This window comes from Leptonychotes weddellii, chromosome 3, assembly GCF_054177405.1.
Source record: "Leptonychotes weddellii isolate Sample4059 chromosome 3, ASM5417740v2, whole genome shotgun sequence".
Lineage (NCBI taxonomy): Eukaryota > Metazoa > Chordata > Mammalia > Carnivora > Phocidae > Leptonychotes > Leptonychotes weddellii.
Genome location: NC_138371.1, coordinates 60,360,627 through 60,381,230, shown reverse-complemented (window position 1 = coordinate 60,381,230; position 20,604 = coordinate 60,360,627).

Here is a 20,604-nt window from a genome sequence, read left to right as displayed (position 1 = left end):
CTCTTCTAAGACTATAGATGGTGAAAGGGAATTCTATCAGTATTGTTTTTAAGAGCTTTTTCAAATTATACACCCACACAACATGCACCCCAATTATTCCTAGTGCATACCGGGTTAGGTGAATATGCAGGTGGTTTGGGAAACAGTATGGATTCATAAAATACTCTTTCAGGTGAATCCTGCATGCCCTGTTGGGTAAAAACCATTAATCTGGACCAGTGAGGGATAGTCCACAAAAAACATACATTCAGTTTGTCATTATCAAGTCACAAATCTAAAGAGGAAAGACTTCCATTCTCTACTTTATTCTGGGGCACCTCTCATAATCACATGTTCTCCTGAGTTCTTTATAATACAGATCGATTTACAAAAAGAAGAGAGGAGAAAATAAGAGGGGGGATAAAAACACAGAGAAGGAAAGAAGGGAAAACAACTGGGGGAAGTGGAGGGAGGAGAGTATAAAAATGGGAAGGGATGCTTTATAAATTATCCTCTGGAAAAAGGTCCTGCTGTTAATATCTACAGCAATAGTGAAGGAAGGGGGAAAGAAAAGGCATAGGAAAAGAAATTTTGCTTAATCGTCAATATGTTAGATACGCAATGCAAACATGTTTCTCCTCTCTTTTTATTATTTTTTTAAAGATTTTATTTATTTATTTATTTGACAGAGACAGAGACAACGAGAGCAGGAACACAAGCAGGGGGAGTGGGAGAGGGAGAAGTAGGCTTCCCACTGAGCAGGGAGCCCGATGCGGGACTCAATCCCAGGACTCTGGGATCATGACCTGAGCCGAAGGCAGCTGCTTAACAACTGAGCCACCCAGGCGCCCTCTCCTGTTTTTTTAAAGAAAAAATACCTTTGAGAAAGGTGAAGAGGACATTATGCAACTAAATGTTAGAATGATTGCATCAATAATGGGGTTTTTTTTCTGTCATCTGAACTAAATAAATATTTGAGTGTCTACTACATATTAACTTTGTGATAGGAGCTGTGAGATCAAAGATGAAATTAAATGTCCAAAAGAAGGGTATAGCCAGAGGTGAAGAACCTTGAATGTCATGCTAAAGAGCCTGAGGTTTATTCTGTTGGCAATGAGGAATGATTGATTGCTCCTGAGCAGTACAATGGCAGGGAAATTAGATATATCTGTCCCTATTTAATTTGATAGTAAGAAGACTACACTGACCATTCTTTCTGCTAATATTTCACAGAGATCTCATTTTCCCATCTCTTTATTTTTAAAGATGTCTGTGTTCTTATCTTTTGGTACATATTTTTAAAAGAATATACATAGATTAAAAAAAGACTAACATTTTCTGTTAATAGCCTATCTTAATCTACTTGTATTTATTTTAAACACAGATATATTTGATTTTATTTTTATTACCTTATTCTGTGCTTTTTATTTGTCAAGTTTTTCTTTTTTCTTCCTTCCCTTTTTGTCCTCTTCCGCATTAATTTTGTTGTTTACTCTCTCTCCCACATCTGTACTGGTTTGTAAGCTACACATCTTCCTCCCTCTCTCCCTTCTTCCCTTCTTCCCTTCCTTCCTTTTCTCTTTTTTTTTTTTTAATTTTTAAATAAGTGATTGCTCTTAAATTTTAACATGCATACTTAACTAGTGAAATAAAATCAGCAGTTGTACCCTTATATGGAACAATGAAGTTCCCTAAACTCCATACATATTATTGCCCACTTTTGATATGATTTTTGTCTATTATTTTAATTCTACTTTGTCTGACGCCCAACATATTAAACAATATTATTGTGAATTTGTATAGTCAGCGCTTAGTTAGACTTACTCACTTGTTAATCTTTCCTAAAATATGTTTCTCCTGTCTACTTCTTCATTTTTGTCTTCTATTTCCTTCTTTTTTAAGATTTATTTATTGGGGGGGAGGGGCACAGGGGGAGGGAGAGAGAGTCCAAAACAGACTCCACCCTGAGCACCTGAGCACAGAGCCCGACTTAATCTCACAACCCTGAGATCATGACCTGACCGGAAATCAAGAGTCGTCGCTTAACTGACTGTACCACCCAGGTGCCCCCTATTTCCTTCTTGAAATATATAAGGAATTCTAGTAGTAATATCTGTGGGTAGCCGACTCTTTTTTTCTTTTTTCTGAAAATGGCTTTATTTCAGCCATATTGTAAAAAATATTTATTTATTTTAGAAAGAGAGAGGCAAAGAGAGCATGAGTGGGGGGAGGGGTGGGGGAGAGACTCCCAAGCAGACTCCCCACTGAGTGCAGAGCCCCATGTGGGGCTCAAACTCCCAACCCATGAGATTATGACCTGAGCCGAAATCATGAGTCAGACGCTTAACCAACTGAGCCACCAAGGTGCCCCCAGCCATATTTTTAATGGAATAGTTTAGATTATAATTATTTTGGTGTTTTTTTATTTTTTGAGTCTATTTATGAAATTACTTTTATTAATATGCCTCAGAATTTATGCTAATGTAATTTGAGGATTGGCATATTTATTAATATCTATAATTCAGAAAATTCCAGGAAAATTCTCAGCTTTCAGCAAACAAATATTTCCTCATCCTGTATTCTTTTATTTTCCCCATCTGGAACTCCTGAGGGTTATATGTTAAATTTCTAAATATTTCTCCCATGTTTTTTACTGTCTCTTTCTTATTTTTAGTGTTTTTTCTGGGTAATTTGCCAGCTTTTGGTATCAGGATAATGCTGGCTTCATAAAACAAGTTAGAAATTGTCCATTTCTGAAAGAATTTCTGTAAGAGTGGAATTATTTCTCCCTTATATATTGATAGAATTCATTTGTAAAGCCATATGGAACTTGAGTCTTTGTGGGAAAGTTTTTAATTAAAGATATTTGTTCCTTTAATAGATACAGGGCTATTATGATTTTTCCCTTTTTTTGTTTTGGTAAGTTGCATTTTTTTTAAAAGAATTTGTTCATCCAAGTTATTGAATTTACTGCATAAATGGTTCATATAATTCCATTATTATGCTCTCACTATCTGTGGCATCACTAGTCATATCTCTTTTTTCCCTTCTAGTCCTGAAAATCTGTAATTTATCTTTTTCTTGATTGGCTTATTTAAGGATTCTTCAATTTTATTAATATATTCAAAACACCAACTTTTGGTTTATTGATTTTCTTTACAGTTTTTCAGATTTCTATTCATTGATTTCTGCTCTTTTCAATTCGACTATGATTAAGTATGTTGTTTGATGTAGGTTTTTAAAATAGATACTCATTATCAACTTAAAGAAAATCGCTGCAATTCCTAATCTTCTAAGAGTTTTCAAAATCATTAGTGCACACTGAACTTTATTAAATTTTTATTGTACCTTATTTAGACAATCATATTATTGTTACTATTCTTTACTTTGGTGTTATGGTAAATGGTATTGATTGCTTTTAGAATGTTAATCCTAATTATTCTCCTGGAATTTGATCCAGTTTGGTCATTTACATTATCATTTTCATATATTGCAATATTTAGCTCTTTAATATTTTGTTTCATATTCTCACATCTACATCTGTGAAATAGCTTGGCTCACAATATTTCTTTCTTTTAACGTGACTGTTAGGTTTAGATCATAGGGTTATGGTTTGCTCTTAAAACAAGTTGGGAAAAGTTTTCTCCTTTTTTGTCCTCTGTTAGAGATTAAATAAGATAGGTGTTAATTTGTCCTTAATATTTGGATGACTTATGAAGTCTTCTGAACCTGATTTGCTTCTGAGCCTGATCCAATTTTTAATCGTGTATTTATTTTCTTTAATAGATAGAGGGCCATTTAGCTTTGCTGTTTCTTCTGGTTTCAGTTGCCATAAAATTATTTTTTTCTAATTATTTATTTCAAATAAGATTTCAATTTTATTCACATAAAGTTACTTATTACTTTATATTATCTTTTAAGACTCTGTAGGATCTGTAGTAAAGACCTTTTTCCCCTGATATTAATGATGTTAATATTATATTACATTATATTATATTATTATATATTAAGAACCAAATTTTGGCTTTTTTAATCTTCTCTACAGTATGTCCTTTTCTATTTCATTATTAATTTTGGTTGCTTTTATATTTATAATTTCCTTACTTCTATTTCATTGGTTCTAATTTACTATTATTTTGTAAATTATTTAAAAAATTTCAGCCTTTATTCTTTCTTTAGTAAATGCACTTAGGCTAGGCTATAAATTTCTCTCTAAACATGGCTTTAATAACATTCCACAAATTTTGTTATATTTTATTTTGTTACCATTCAGTTAAAAATGTTTTCTAATTTCTATTGTAATTTCTTCTTATTTGATTAGAAATTTACAAGAGTACTGCTTAATTTCCAAATATTTGAGGAATTTTTTAGATATGTTTGTTTTGACTTATAATTAATTTTCCCTTTGTTCAGATAATATAATCTGCATAATTTTAATCATTTAGCTTTGGGGGGACTACTTTGTTATTGCAATGTTTTATATATGTTTAATAGATCAAGCTTATTGATCATGTCATTCAAATTCATCTTTATTGATTTGTTGTCTGTTTTTCTACATAAATACATCGCACATTTTTAATTGATAAATTTTATAATCTATTATTGAAGCCAATCTTTAGGGGGTAAGAGTAATTATCACCCCATGCTCAATTCTAGAAAGGCTTCCTATAAAAGATTGAATTATTAGAGGGAACTATGAGTGGGCTTATAACTATTGCCATTATTCTCCAATACTAAAAAACATTCTCTTGTAATACCAACCAATATTTTAGGAAATCATATTCTGATGTGTCTTGTTTGGCCTTTTTTGGTGGTTCCTCAAAAAGTTAAACACAGAATTACCATACAACCCAGTATCCACTCATAAGGGATACACCCAAGAGAAAAGAAAAAATACGCACACACAGAAATTTGTACACAAATGTTTATAACAGCATTACTCATAACAGAAAAAAGGTGGAAACAACCCAAATGCCCATCATTGGATGAATAGGTAAACTGTAGAATATACATACAATGAAATATTATTCAAAAATAAAAAGGAATGAAGTACTGATACATACTACAACTTGAATTGACCTCAATAGCATCATGCTAAATGAAAGAGGCCAAAATAAAAGGTATTGTATGATTTATTTTATGTGACATATCCAGAATAAGCAAGTCCATACAGACAGAAAGCAGGTTAGAGCTTACTAGGGGATGCTGAGGGCAGAATAGGGAGTGATTACTTACTGGGCAGTGTTTTCTGAGGCTATTTAAAGGTTTTGAAACTACAGATAGGTTGTGGTTGCACAACATTGTGAGTACACTAAATGCCACTGAATTGCACACTTTAATATAATTACGTGAATTTCCATTTCAATGAAAATTTATATGAAAAAAAGTTAATATTATTGCAACACTACCCACTAGGGGGCGCTACTTCCATTAAGAAACATGACTAGCTTTTTTTTTTTTTTTTGGTGGAGTAGGAGAGTTACCTTTGCAGATTATTTTGTGCTTATTTTGCATCTATTTTAGATATGAAAAAATAGAAGCAAGTGCACCTTTTGGAAACATTTCTGGAAAACAATGTTTTACATTTGAATGCATCTCTTTAGGAAAAAGCAGTTTGTGAAGCATCTTTATTAAGAAAATATTTCTTTCCTTGAACATTGAAGACTTCATAGTTGAAAATTCAAACCAACACAAATAAATTATGAAGCCCAAAGAAATGGTGAATGGAAAACATTTCAGAGAGTCACATGAAACTAGATGAACAAAATGTCCAAGTACAGAGTTTCAAATAACTTTTCATTATTACTATAAGTACTTGAGAGGGTCTTGAAGTGTTTATCCATATTTTCATGAGCACAATAAAATCTGGTTGTTCAACTCAGCCCATGTCTTAAATTCTTTCTCTAATTAATGAAATAACTCATAATTTATTCATTAATGAAGCTGTATTTGTTGAAGTGGTATCAGGAATAAAATAATTAGACCATAATCTCCCTGAGCTACTGTGGCCAGGGGTTTTAACAAAGTCACACAGGAAGGATCATGCTTTCACATGTGTAAAATATTTATTTTTAGTTTCAACCCACACAGTAAGTTACTCTTCCTACAAAGAGAATGTTCTGCTATTGTAAACAACAGATCCCAATTGTGGCAGAGAAAAATTAGCCCCAAAAAACATAGTCTCCAAAGCCAATCTGATTCAAAGCATTCTAATTAGTACCATATAATTATAACATTGTACCACCATTCTTGGGTTAATTTGTAAGGTCAGCAGTCAGCATTTTTCAAGGCATACTAACAGGAAGCAAAGCCTTCCTCAGAATCAGCTGATAAAGACTATACTCTGAGCAAAATCAGAATGGCCTTGCTACTAAGTCCTCTGTGAAACAAGAAACAGACATTCCAGGACAGACAGTTTGGGATAAAAATCAATGTGGGGCTTGGCAAGAGAATCTAAAAATTCACAAACATGAGCTTAATCATAAACCTTTACTTAGAAAGAAATGGAAATATGTCAGAACCTACTCTATAGTCAATATATAAGGCATATATAGATTTTCCTAAGATGCTTCAATTCAGTCGTTCTAAAACCCAACAAATGAAATATCTTTTTGTCCTTTCCATGGAATAACTTTAGAAATTGTTACAGTGCATTGGTTTTCAATTGCCGAGTAACAAATAACCACAAATATGGTACCTCAAATAACACATGTTTGTTATCTCACAGTTTCTATGGGTCAGGAGTCTGGGCACAGTTTACCTGGGTCCTCTGCTCAGGGTCTCACAAGACTGTAGTCAAGATATTGGCCAGTACTGGGGTCTCAGCTGATGCTTGGGGGCCTCTTCAAAGCTCATGTGGTTGTTGGTAGATTTCAGTTCCTTGCAGTTACAGAACCCATGGTGGCTTGCTTCTTCAAGGCCAGCAAGAGTCTTTGTTGCTTCAAGTCTCCACATTCACTGTAATGGCAGATGCATATCATTATACATTTGTCCAAACCCATAGAATGCTAAACACCAAGAGTGAACTATAATGTGAATTATGGACTTGGGTGATTATGATGTGTCAATATAGGTTTATCAGTTATAGCAAATGTACCACTCTGGTGTAGGATGTTGATGATGGGAGAGATTATGCATGTGTAGGGGCAAGGGGCATATGGAAAATCCCTGTACCTTTCTCTCAATTTTGCTGTGAACCTAAAACTGCTCTAAAAATAAATAAATAAATACATACATACATACATACATAAAAGTTTTTAAATAAAATTAAATCAATTGGGTATCTTTATCACATATGCAAAATTCCTTCACCTTTGCCACATCTCAATGGTTAAAAACAAGTCGCAGGTTCTGCCCACATTTAGGTAAAGGGAGTTAAATCAGGGTGGCAGAGCTCAGGGGGAACGGCATCCCTCTAGGTGTGTCTGCCACATATAAAGATAGCTGAACTAAATGAAACCTGACTATCCTAACCAAAATTATATTGCTCACAGAGGACAAGCCAGGAAGAAAGTACCCTCTTCTGCAAGCCTCTTATCATTGTAGAATAATGAGGCTGATTTCTCTCTGGGTGGCTACATATATCACACAAACAACAATTAAAACCAGCCATCACTCTTCATCCTTCACACCAGCACATTCATTCATTTGCACTCCAAATAAACTATCTTTCTCTATCAGACAAGGACCTAAGCATTGACAATTGTTTTCCCTTGTCCAGAGGAAATTTCCTTTAGAAGCATGCAGCCTGAATTTTTTAAATTGTAATTAAATCTCTACCAATAACTCAAAAGAAAAATCAAGTAGACTTACCTACTAGAATTTACCCAGTCATAATTTCTAACTTACTCAGTAGGTAAAGAATCCCTGAGGCATTTGTTGATTTTATCCTATTTTTTAAAATGCACAATGATTCATTCTCACACCACTTAACTTTGCACATGACTATTTCTAGATGGGACTGAAATGATCTGGCATCCAGATATTGGTTACTGCACTAATGAAAAGAAGTGGCTAGTCTACACAACTCCTTGCCTAAAAAATCAGAACCTCAGGGAGAAAAAACAAAAAAGAGGTCTCTTAAATCTCAGCTACAAACAAACAGGGGAAAGTAACTAGTAAATGAACACTAAGTAAAAAATGGTAAGCTTGAAGAGTCTTCTGTGAGGGCAGTAAAGACCTTGAAGAAATAGACATTGGAGAAAGTTTGCAGAGGCAACAATCCTGCAATCCTGTCTGCATGATCTTGAATAGTTTGTTAGTTCTGGGAGTGATTTATGGCATTTGGAATACTTATCTGAAACTGAAAATCTAATTCTTACTTGAAGGCCATTTGTAAGTACTGATTTTAGTTGCTAGAAATAATAAAGCAATGAAGTCGATCAATAAGTAAGTGTGTGTTTAAGGCCTGTTACATGCCCAATACAGGGCTAGGCTTTGTGTTTGATATGAGTCCTGATCTCCTAAAGAAGGGGTCAGGATATCGAGGAAGTCTTGTCACCAAAGTTGGTTATCATTTAGGTATTCCATGACATAATGACTCGCCACAGAATGGCTTGTTGCAGATTAATACTTGTGTTTTTGTCTTTCTACAAGTGGGGGCATGTCTAAGAATCCAGGTGGCTACTTTCGGGATGGTTACTAGCCATAAAGACGTCAATGCATCTTGGCGCCTTTGGAAGGCTTTGATGTCAGTTGCTCAAGATTAATCAGCCATTTGTGTCAAAATTAGGGAAAGTGCCAGGGTGCTACCACCCCCATGGAGACAGTAATACCAGGAAAACAGCAGGTGCTTATTAAATATTGCTGTGAAATTACGTGAATGACAATCTGTATATAGCCTTTCTCAAGGGTTCAGGACAGCTTGGATCTCGTAGCAGTCTTTCCCATGAGAACTGCCCCCAACTCATACCCCATATCCCCACAGACTGGTCATTTGTCAGGCATTCTTCCAGCTCTGCCGCCTAACCTTTCTGGTCACAGTGGATGAAGGATGAAGATCTAGCTGGATCAATCAGATTCTCTTTTATAAATCTGAACTTAAGACATGGAGATTGGTATTTGAAAGTTGAACTATTTAATGGTGGAGCTAGGAAGACTCTATTTCTTAGGATTATTTTTTTTTTAATCATTTCTTTGGATTCTATGAAATGTCTTTTCAATAAATCCTCTTTTTATGCATTTATTTTTGTTTACTTTGAAGATTATTTTTACTTTCAACCTCAGATGTTTCAAGTAAGATTATCAGTGGGCTTTTGAAATGTGCCAGAGGCCAAAGAAAGGAACACGAGACATCTGTGGGTGAATTACCTTATTTCCTCATTTTTCTCACTTCAAGCATGAAACTTATTAAGCTTAAAACTTTTAAGAGTATATAATAGCTTTTCTCTCCATCCTCATGTTACAAACTCTTAGGGATGCAGCAGGTTTAAACTCCGTTACATTTATTTTCTGGAAAATGTTTTTGTATCAACAACAGCCCCCAAGCTTGAAGGGGAGGAGGGAGAGAGAGAGGAATATAAATTTATAATTCTCAGGAGAAATAGTTTAACATGAAGAAAGTGACAGATGCATTGTAAAGAACATGAAGAGATTCAGTAGAATTGAACATGTTTGTCGAGCATTTGGTAGAGGTTTTCTATTTATAAGCTGGAGTTTATAAATTGTCTGACTCTAGTTTGTTTCAAAATACATATGATATTAAATGAACATATACATAGATTTAATAAGATATAAATAAGTTTGTATCTTATGTCAATTTTTATGAGAACCATGAAGAACAAAGGGTTGCAAAATATTATGTATAAAACTTCTTAATGACTAATATTATTTTAAAATTTCTACAACTTAAAATCTGAGGCTGCTTTACTTCTTTTTTTCTTGGATATTTTTATTACACTTTTCAATATGCTTAAAATATTTTATAAGATTCATATATTTAAAATATACCCTCTGATGAAACTCATCTGCTTTAGAGTGCACACAGTTTGATTAATAATATATTGTTGGTTTTTACTCTCCCTTGCTAAGAAATGTAAGTTCAGATAGGCTACAGAGAATGATTAAAAGCTAAAAATTGTATATATTGATATTTTTAAGTTATTACTGTAGTTGGGAGTCATTGGAATAGCAGTTACTAATATCACAGAAGTGCATGCCTCCCCAACCTGCCACATCGCCATGGGCTACGTGGGTCTGTCTGCCTCCGTTCCTGCTTTACCCTCACTGGCAGCAGCACTCCCTGTGGTTCTTGCCCAGTCTCACTCTACAACTCTTTTACTGACCACACTTTAGCTCAACACGGAAGATTGATTCAAACCTCCTGTTGTCATCATCTCTCATGCCAAACAGTAGTGAAAGGTGGCAGGATGTACATTTACTCATATCAATGGGCAAGAGCCCAAACCTCAGAGTCAGATCTTATCACCACTGGGTAACCATCCTGATACACCATTGCTACTCATCAGCAGCTGAAAGGCTGAATAGGCCGAATTCCATGGGAAAGCTTGACTTCCTGCTGTGAATAGGTGAGGGTAGCTCTTCCAGTTAGGTAATGCAAAACATGATGAGAAATAAACTGTTCCCTAAACACTCTAGGTCTGATGTCATGTCCTCCTGGGGTCCTCCTGGTGTCTCATTTCCTAAAACACCAATCAGGTGTCCACTTCTTGACCATCTAGCGTTATGCTTCTCCATGAATCAGCCCTCCTGATGTCCAGGATTTTGAGCCCACATGATCCCCCTGTGCATATGCATTCCACTGAGAGGAGCAGGGGAGATTCTGTAGACCCCATATGTCTGTAGCTTAAAAACAGAGTAAAAGAGAAAAAGAGACTGAGGCTTGTTATGGGCAATGGCTCAGAGCTGGTGAGAGATAAAATATCAGAAGAAAGAGAGAAATATAGAGTGACTTTTACCATCAAAGGCGAAGAAGCTTCAATATTGGTTTATCATCTTCTTTTATCTTCCTGAGGATAATTTCTAGTCACTACTGTTAACTCCCACAGAAAATTTTACCAGGAGGCAGCATATCTCTACCATATTTCTTGAGATTTTTCTTTCATAATCATATTTGCTCCTTACCTACCAAGAATTATGGCGATAATTATAACATTATTAATTACTATCTATAATAATACTACTACTTTTGTTATATTTACTATTATTATTAACCTTAATTGAACCTCACTATGTACCAGACATTCTTCCAAGTAATTTACATGAATTGTCTCATTGACTTCTCTCATCAAGTGTGTGTGTGTCTGTGTGTGTGTGTGTGTGTGAATAATGTTCTCCCCATTACCAATGGAGAACTTGAGACCCAATGAGATTGGGTAACTTGCCTAAAATCATAGAGCTGAGTAGTAAAGCCAGCATTTGAACCTTTGCAGTGTGACCCAAGCTTTTAGTCACTGAGATATGTGGCAGATATGAGCTTGACTCAACCCCCTTTTATATCCGAACAGCTTCTTAACTCACTCAGTGGCTCCATCCAACCAGACAGGTCAAAGTATGTCTAAAGCTTTTCCATGTCCACCAATGTTAACAGCCAACATCCTCCTTCAGGATGAACTATCCTAGGGAAAAAAAAATTTTCTTGTGTCAAGTGTCTTTCTAACTGTTTGATCTTTTGAGTAGTTGGGAACAAGGAGGGTTGAAATAGTGAAACAACAGAGGCCTGCTTTTGGATTCACTGATTCATTCAACAAATGTCTGAATGAGCACTTTGTTTTGTATCCTAGGGACTGAGGATCACCAGTGAGCTGGCTGCTCCTTTATTTGGGTCTGTCTGTCCTAAACCCAGCATGCTTCCTGAAGACTGGCTCTTAAAAGTGGTTTTTGTGTCAAGCCTAAGACATAGAGCCACATAAGAACCTAAACACTAGAAATGCTTTACAAGCTATGGGATTGAGAATATTTAAATAGTACATAACACCAAAGGGAAAGAAAAGAACATCCGATTCATATAGGCAGCCAGTGAAAAGGGCAAAATGGCTTCAACATGTCATGATGCCAGCCATCCCAAGAGAAGTCTATTTGTGTAAGTCATGGAATTGAAGCCATTTTTCTGCAGAAGGCTGGGTGTTCCTGGCCATGACTGCACACTAACTGAGCTAGTCCCATGTAATCTAATTGCAGGGAGTTTGAGACAGCTCCTCAAAGGCAGCTATGGAATTAGGGAGATGATAGGATTAACTGGACCCAGCAATAAAGCCACAGACCCAACAATAAAGCTTCCAAGGGAGGTGGTGATTTAGCCTGCATCATAGTGGCTCTCCTCAAATGTACACTGGGTGGAGGCCCCTGAATCCGTTTGTGTTCTAGGGAAGAGCAAATTGTAAATTAAAATGGAAATTCTCTCACTTCTGTGAAATACTGGTACAAGAAATAGTGCTTTAGGATTCCTCTAATATAGCACGTCTCCACTGTACACATGCCTTCCCAGACGTTCCATCGCTTCACTCTCGCCTGACTTTGGTTCTATGAGGACATCTCTGGTGCCACATTGTGGAGCATACCCAGGGGAGCAGTGACAGAGATAACGGTTCCTGCAAGGGGAAAATGGAGGACACACAGTACCTGTAGGTGTAGGGGTGGTGGTGTCTGTTGGTCAGGAACAGAAACTCATTTAGAGTACCTCACATTGCAGGAGTTTAGTAAAAGGATACTTGTGGCAATAAGGGAAGCAAGTACCCCACAGGAACTCAGGAACAGCTGAATGGTTGAGGCTTCATGGAATGGAACACAGTCAGGTAGAATTATCTACACTGTGTTAGGGTTCATTTACTGAGACAGCATTCGAGGGCAATTCGGAGACTTACCTCTGCTCCTGCGGGCCTCCAGAGCCAGCTCGTTCATCTCATTTGTAGCTTATCTTCACCTCTCTCATGGCTCTCGTGGCGTTTGCCACAATATGGCATCCTGGATATCCTCTCAGCTTCTGTTCCCATATATTCTGCTCCTGCAGATTCTCTCTGTTTCTTACCTTAAATTCCAGGGAGGGAATCTGGATGGCCTGGCTACATACCCGTGCTTGGAAGGAATCATGCCAGCCCACTTTGGATGGTTGTCTTGAGATAGGTACCCACCTGTGCATATAAAGGAATGAAGAATATTGAACTTACTAACCATAGGTTGGGGCCAATCTGTTAAAGGCATTTTAAATTAAAATGAGAGAACTATTCTGGATTCTCTGCCTAAGTAGCTTAACAGATCCCTGTAAGGAACTGTGAAATGGACATAAGAACCAGAAAATGACACTTTCACCGTTAATATTTAGACCTCTCCTTCAGCCATGTAATCAGGTAAAAGCAATGAAAAATGTATCTGATAAGAAAATTGTATTTGTTAAGAAGTTGGCCAAAGACATTAAACATTATCAAGAAGTCTGCAAAAATATTATATAATATATCCTTCTGATTTTCTGGTTTATATATGTTTTATAACATGCACAATATACTATTACATTAATAAATTGGTAATTATTACGGATATATATATGTATAAAATTAGGGACATGTTTAAAAATTAACTAATAGTGTTTATATTCCAAAAGGTTATAACCTACCCACTCGACTATTAGCTTTATGAGGTCAGAGGTCCTTTCATTTGTTCACATCTCTCGCTTAGCACCAAACATTTAACCACGTTGAGAATCTCTTGTAAGCCAGACCAGATACAATTTTTTTTATTGTGTGCCACCATCGCAAAGATCCATGTTTCTTGGAAAGGGATAAATCAGTTATAGTAGTCAATTACTTCTGCAGAAGCAGTAGAGATATTGTGGAGATATTGTGGGGGACCAAGTGCCCATGCTGTACAATGCTCTGTGCCATGGCTAAGCAGTGTGCAAGGGCAGAAATCCCCCCATGTGACCGAGAGCTGAGAGTTGGAATGGCATGGAAAGGGCCCTCATACAAGAAGAATGCAAGCATCACAGGCAGGTAATGCAAGGCTCAAGAGCTGGCAGTTTCTGGTCCTGGCATGACCACATGGGTAACAGGGATGTAGAATTCAGCATCTGGCTACGATGGCATTGTGGGAGGTAGCATATAGGCAAGCTAAGGGTTAACATGGATGTTGGTAAGTTAGGACACAAAAAAACATTCTGGGGAGGAGCCAGACATCTGGAATCCTAGAGGAAAAACATACTGAATCAGGAAACAAAATGGGAACTAGCAGAGACCAAAAGCAGATCTAGTGTCGAGGGATGAAGCTAAATAGGCAATCGGATCAGGGAAGTCAAATATTGACTTGTAGGAAGCATCAGGGCGGCTCTTATTTTTGTTAAACTGCTGGTCTCTCAGTAAATTTTTCTTGGCCTCATTGGAAACAATTTGTAAGTATGAAGTAGATTTTTAGAAACATGATGGAGGCCCATTCTCTTTGTTAAAATCTTTTGAAATGCCACCGTCTCACCGAATAGAAGTCATTCAGGTAAGGATCCTAGATGGTAACAAACACATACAGTAATAGGAAGAGATTTTCTATTATTAAAAATATAAGATCCTTGGGCTACTTTCAAAGATTCCTCATAAAATGTCCCTAAGCTGCTTTTTCTGGTTTGTCATTCATTTTATGCTTCAAAATATCTTAGACTCAAGCCACAGCCAGTGTTTAGTGTTTAGTCTCACAAGACATGTGTATTCAGGTCTCCATATTTCAGTGCCTATGGTCTCTGTTGTAAACTAAAAAATTTAATTGGGCTTTGTCTTCAGTCTCTGGGAACTAACCTCTAAATCCTTGGAATGTCCCAAGTGATAGCAGTGTTTTTGTCATTCACAGTGGTCTCTGACTGTTTATACTAAGGAGACGACTCATGGGGGGCCTAGATCTTTCTGCTGAGATGACTCAGGACCGACCATGTGATTTGAGGGTTGGGGTTTGAGCCATGTGATAGCAGCCCAATATCCAGGGAGAAGGGAACTGGAGACTTAGTTCAATCATGTGGCCAGTGATTTATTCAATCATGCCTACGTAATGAAACCCAAATAAAAGTTCTAGGCACTGAAGCTTAAGTAAGCTCCCTGGACAGTAATACTCTGCGTACTGTCACACATCAATATGCTGAGAAAGGGACTCCTGCTTGCCGGGGCTGTGGAGGGGGTGGGAAACTTTGAATTTGGGACCCTCCCAGACCCCACCTAGGTGTCTGTCCCTTTGGCTAGTTCTATTTGCATCCTTTTGCTATAATAAAATAATAAAAATAATAGCACTTTCCTGAGTTCTGAGTTGTTCTAATGAATAGTTGAACTTGAGAAGGTAGTGGGAACTTCTCAGAATTGTAGCCAGCTGGTCAGAACACAGGAGGCCTGGGGACCTTCTAACTTACAGCTGGGATCTGAAGTGAGGGCAGTCAGGTGGAGGACAGTGCCCTTGACCCGTGAAGTTTGGCTCAACTATGGGTAGCCCTGCTCAATGTCCCTCACCCAGTTATCCCATCCCCCCACCCCTCTCCTCTCCAGCAACCATCAAAATAAACCAAGATGAAACTAGAGACGGAGACAAACCGTAAGAGACTCTTAATCATAGAGAACATACTTCTTCCTTTCTGATTTGATTGGATGCCATTTAATTCTCTTTCTTACCTAATTCTCTGGCTGGGCCTTCCAGCACTATGCTGAATAAGAGTGGTGGGAGTGGACATACTTGTCTTGTTCCTGATCTCAGAGGAAAAGCTTTCAGTTTTTCACTGTTGACTATGATCTTAGCTGGGGACTTGTCAATATGGCCTTTATTATGTTGAGGTTCACTTTCTTCATTTGTTGAGAGTTTCTATCATGAAAGAATGTTGAATTGTGTCAAATGTTTTTTCTGCATCTATTGAGATGATCGTATATTTATCCTTTGCATACTAATGTGATTTATCATCTTTATTGCTTTGTGCATGTTGAGACATCCTTGAATCCCAGGGATAGACCCCACTTGATAGTGGTATATAATCCTCTTAATGTGCTGTTGAATTTGGCTTGCTCATATTTTGTTGAGGATTTTTGCATTTTTGTTCATCAGGGATATTGATCTGTAGTCTTGTTTTCTTGTAGTGTCCATATCTGGTATCAGGATAACACTGGCCTCCTAAAATGGGTTTGGAAGTGTTTCCTCTCTTCAATTTTTTGGAAGGGTTTGAGAAGGATTGCTATTGATTCTTTAAATGTTTAACAGAATTCAACAGTGAAGTCTTCTGGTCCTGGAAATTTTTGATTACTGATACAATGTCTAACAATTCTACTCATTATTGGTTTGTGTCCTGTCGTGTTTCTTGTAACCTCCCATTGATAGCTGCACATTTGATGCAGCACTCACCTGTCCCAGGCTTTACCGGCTGGTTTTGTTTGGGAAAGAGACTTAACTTACTCGCGGGTGAGTAGAGAGTACCTACCCTCTGGACGGAGTCTGGCGGTTCCCGCTGCAGGAAAGGCTCAGCAGTGCCGTTTCCCTGGGGCTCCCCCAGCTGAAGCCAGTGTTGGGGAAGATTTCAGCGGTTCTCAAGGGCCCAGGATGTCTGTGTCTGCAGTAGTGGTGAGAACTGTTAGATTCTCTGGTGGCAAAGGATGCTAGAGACCTCCCGACCTCCTTCCTCCCATGGAGGGTGCAGTGGCTGACAGGATCCCTCCTTAGCACCAGGTGTGGTTGGAGGCGCCCTGAGGTCACAGTAGTGCTGCTGTCTGATGTGCTGTAACCACGGAGCAGCCAGAGAGCCGGCCCCAGAGCTCTGGCGGTCAGGCGCGGGCCAGCCCCCCGCGGCCGTGGCTCGGCTACTAGGGACGCTTGCGTGTGCACGCGGAGCAGCTGCGCGGTTAGGGTCTGGCCTGTGGGTGCGTATGGAACGTCCTAGGAGCCAAGGTCTGGAGTGCAGGTACGTGCCCCGTGGCTGGAGCTCTGGGGTGCAAGGCCTACTCGGGATTGGGGGTAGCGGACCTGGTAGCCCTGGTCCCAGGGCCACACAACGGTAGTTCCGTCCCGGGGGTCCGCAGCAGTGATGATGCCCCTGGGGACCTGGACGGCACCAGTCACGTGGCCGATACTGATCCTGACACGGGTAGTGATAGCCCCTGCTCTTCTTGCTTTCTAGCCTTCTTGGGAAGTCTCGGCTCTGCCATTACCCAGCCATCCTTTCTGTGTGGTTACTCTCCATTCTTTTTTTGGGGGGGGGGCTCCACTGTGTTTCTGTAAGGTGAATTTAAATCTTGAGCCCTCCTAGGACTATTTTCATTCATGGATAGCTAACTGTATTTTCTTTTTCTTTTTCTTTCCTTTCCTTTTCTTTCTTTCTTTCTTTTTTAATGGGACGGTAAAAGAAAGCTCTGCCATCTTGCTGAAGTCCTACATCCAATAGTCAAAAGACGTTTACTCTAGGGTCAAGATTTAATAAAATTAATTTTTACTGCTTCATTAAGTACATCCTGAAGTACAACTGGCTTTTTTCGTTTTTCTCCTGCACGTGTGTGGCCCTAAGAATACAATGACTAGAAATGCAGAACAGTTGGTAGCACTGTCGATATTTGTGTTAAGGCACCCACGGTTTGACCCTTCATTGCTTCTGTACCATCTATGCAAATGTCAACAAAGTTGCGGGGGGGGGGAGCAAATGTCTTAGTGTTATTATGAAAAGTTTTTTGACCCCATGGGCCTGCTGCAAGAGTCTTGGGGAACCCCAAAGTTCCATGGACCACACTTTGAGAACTGCTTCTTAAATAGAGTTCCCTATTGCTTGGTGGTGCTTCCAGTAGAATGTAGGCTTCTTGGGATTAGGGATACCCCCTGTCTGCTTTGTCATTTTACTTTCAAAGCCTGGAGAAGTGCTCAGCATAAAATACTGCAAAATAAATATGTGCATACAAAACAAATGAATTTAATGTTAGCTATATTTGAAGCTTGAACTGCACTGTTTGCTTACAGTGTTCCCCTTATAAATGTCTATCAGTTACTTTGGCTGATAGAAAAAACAAAACAAAACAAAACAAAAAGACAGACTATATAAAACTGGTTTCTTAAAAGGCTTTCCTTGCATGTGGAGATATCTTAAATCATAGTCAAAATGATTGTCTCTAATTCCATAGGGAAACTAGTCTTGCGTCTGAAAGCAATAGAAGCTGCTTGTGACCCATGCTCTGGTAGCTTCCTCATCAGTGAGCTGTGCACAGATGCAAAACACATTCTTCTCTTTTACAAAGCTTCATTTAAAAGGCAGTGCAGAGAGTAATTACAGAAAATTTAATATCCACTTGCTTTTTCAAGTACTTTTTTAAAAACAAATATCTGCTTCTTATTTCAATTATTTGTCACTGTGAATAACATAATACTATTTCTCACTGCAATGCTAATTTTATTTGTTGGGTAGTGAACTTGTCAGATAAAGAGCATAACACTCACCATCAGAAGTCGGCTGCAAGGACAAGTGCCTCTACACCTTTGTGCCTGCCGTTTTCTCGGCAGAGAATGTTCTCTCCCCGCTTTCCTGGCAGGTAAGCCTTACCTATCATTCAAGCCTTAACTCAAGTTTTACCTCTTCGCAATGGCCTTTCACTCTTCCCCATATGCAAGTTATTTTTCCATGTTTCTCCTGTCATTTATGCATACCCGACTATAGCACTTAACACGATGAATTTTAGGTCTTTACCAGTAGGGATGGTGTGATTTTCAACTTTGAATCCCCAAGACCTGGTAGAGTGCCTGGAACACAGTATCTGTTTAACAAATGGTCTTTGGGATTGTTGTTGTTTAAAAAAAAAAAAAATACCACATTGTTATACTGTTTCAAGAATCAGGCAAAGCTGTTTTATCTTCTGATTATCATACAGCTACATCATGATGCATGCCCTAGTACAACATTACCACCTAAGAAAAGCTGTAGATTTCACAAATGCTGTGTAAATCCTGGCAACCTTGGGGCGCCTGGGTAGTTTAGTCAGTTAAGCTTACAACTCTTGATCTCAGCTCAGGTCTTGATCTCAGGGTCGTGAGTTCAAGCCCCACACTGGGCTCCACTCTGGGCAAGAAGCCTACTTAAAAATCAATCAATCAGTCAATCAATCAATCAATGCTGGCAACCTTGAGTAAATGCAAAGAATAATAAAGTAGCAATAAAAAATAATGAAAAACAGTTTCTTGAGTGTTTTTCAGAACCTTCGAGGAAGGAGTGATTTCTTTTTTATCTTTTTTTTTAAAGATTTTATTTATTTATTTGTCAGAGAGAGAGAGAGAGAGCACAAGCAGGGGAAGCAGCGGGCAGAGGGAGAAGCAGGCTCCCCACTGAGCAGGGAGTCCGATGTGGGGCTCGATCCCAGGACCCTGGGATCATGACCTGAGCTGAAGACAGACGCTTAACGACTGAGCTGCCCAAGTGTCCCAGGATTGCTTTCATACAGAGAACAGTCTGACTCCTTGCCACCAAGCCAAGAGTGGTTCATGGATCAGCAACATTAGTATCACTGAGAGCTTGTCAGAAATGCAAAAGTCTCAGGTCTCACCCCAAAAATAGACATTTTTACAAAGTCTTCAGGAGATTCGTAAACTCATTCATTAAGATTGAAAAGCAGTGGTCTCACCTCTTAAAAATCACATCCATCCATTCTTTCATTTTGGGGGTCTTCAGAGCAGCTGCTCCCATATCTCTGATCTGTGATTTGTAACTGATTTATAACTCTAAACTTCTGCCACTGGGTAACAGAAATATTCCTGAAAAGGAAAACAATCCCTGGAAAAGAAAATAAAGGAAGGACAGTTAGGAGGATAGGGGTCCTGGGAAGGATGTGGAAGAATAGTAGTCCCAGTGGGAAGATGCTATAGAAGGTGTGAGAGCCTTCTAGAAGGCTCTAGAACATCTGGAAGTTTGTTGTATTGTCAGTGACGAGTAGAACAAATTTTATTTTTTAAGTGTATGCTCTTGAAGAAAATTGCCTAGCCTATTAGAATCCAGATTACTTTGCTCAGATTCAGCTTTTTAGCAATAGTATTAATTAAAATGAAACTACTAAACTGCTGGTGGTGATAAAGTCATGTGAGTTCTGAAAAACATTTTAAAGTCTCTGATCTTTAAAGAGTAAAAGGATAAACCATTGATTTACCAAAATTGTTCTATTTCAGCTCACTTGTTTGTGGTCTGTGATTTAGCAAGTCAGAAGTGGTTTTTTTCCTGAAGCTTCTTAAACTGGTGACTTTGTGGTTTTAACTCACTACACGTAGCAAAAAATATGAACTTCAACATGAGTCTAGTACAAATGATCTAGGAAGCCTCAGATGCTGACTTTTCACAATGGAAGCAGTCTTTTTTTTTTTTTCATATACTCATTGCATGTTGCTTCATATGGAAGTGGTCCAAAATAAGCCAGTGGGCATAAAAATTATTTTGAGCCAAAGACATTTGAATTCCTGAAATCCCTTATCTGCCTAAAAGCAAAGCCTCCCAAGAGAACCCAACTGTCATAAATCCCCTCTCCACCCCCACCCAGGGGCAACTCTAATCAACTCTTCTTGGAGACCAGAAGTCTACACACCCAAGCAGACATTGCCACAAAGCTATCATATTTTTCATCTATATTCCTAAAGACCCATTCCAAAAGTCATTTTTTTTCCATAAGTGCCCCTTCATCCTCCTCTAACAAGTAATTTCTTCCTCCAAAA